The sequence below is a fragment of the Wasmannia auropunctata genome, unplaced genomic scaffold (assembly GCF_000956235.1).
Source record: "Wasmannia auropunctata unplaced genomic scaffold, wasmannia.A_1.0 LD336106.1, whole genome shotgun sequence".
Classification (NCBI taxonomy): domain Eukaryota; kingdom Metazoa; phylum Arthropoda; class Insecta; order Hymenoptera; family Formicidae; genus Wasmannia; species Wasmannia auropunctata.
In genome coordinates this window covers 186,884-187,234 of record NW_012026784.1, presented here as the reverse complement: position 1 = coordinate 187,234, position 351 = coordinate 186,884, and positions in this window count along the sequence as shown.

The window sequence follows — 351 nt, the reverse complement described above, 5'->3', positions numbered from 1 at the left end:
GAATCTTGCGTTGGTGCTTTATTTGGCCTTAAGGAAAATTTGATGACTAGTTTAATAAAAATGAAAGATAGAGGAGGTTTAGCATACCCTAGCGACGATGTTATAAAAATTTGTATTGTATGCGAAAAGTTTTTTAGGAGAGAATTAACTTTTTATGAGAAAAACTTATATAAAATAAAAAAGGACAAGCTAATGCAACGTGTAATGACGGAATTTTTGCATACAACTATATTTAAAGAATTACAGAGTCATGCACTGGACTATTATCCATTAGAAAATCATATAACCCTATTATTAAAGTCAATCGCTGAAAATTATTACAATTTGAGAATTAAGTACGCATGTAACAAC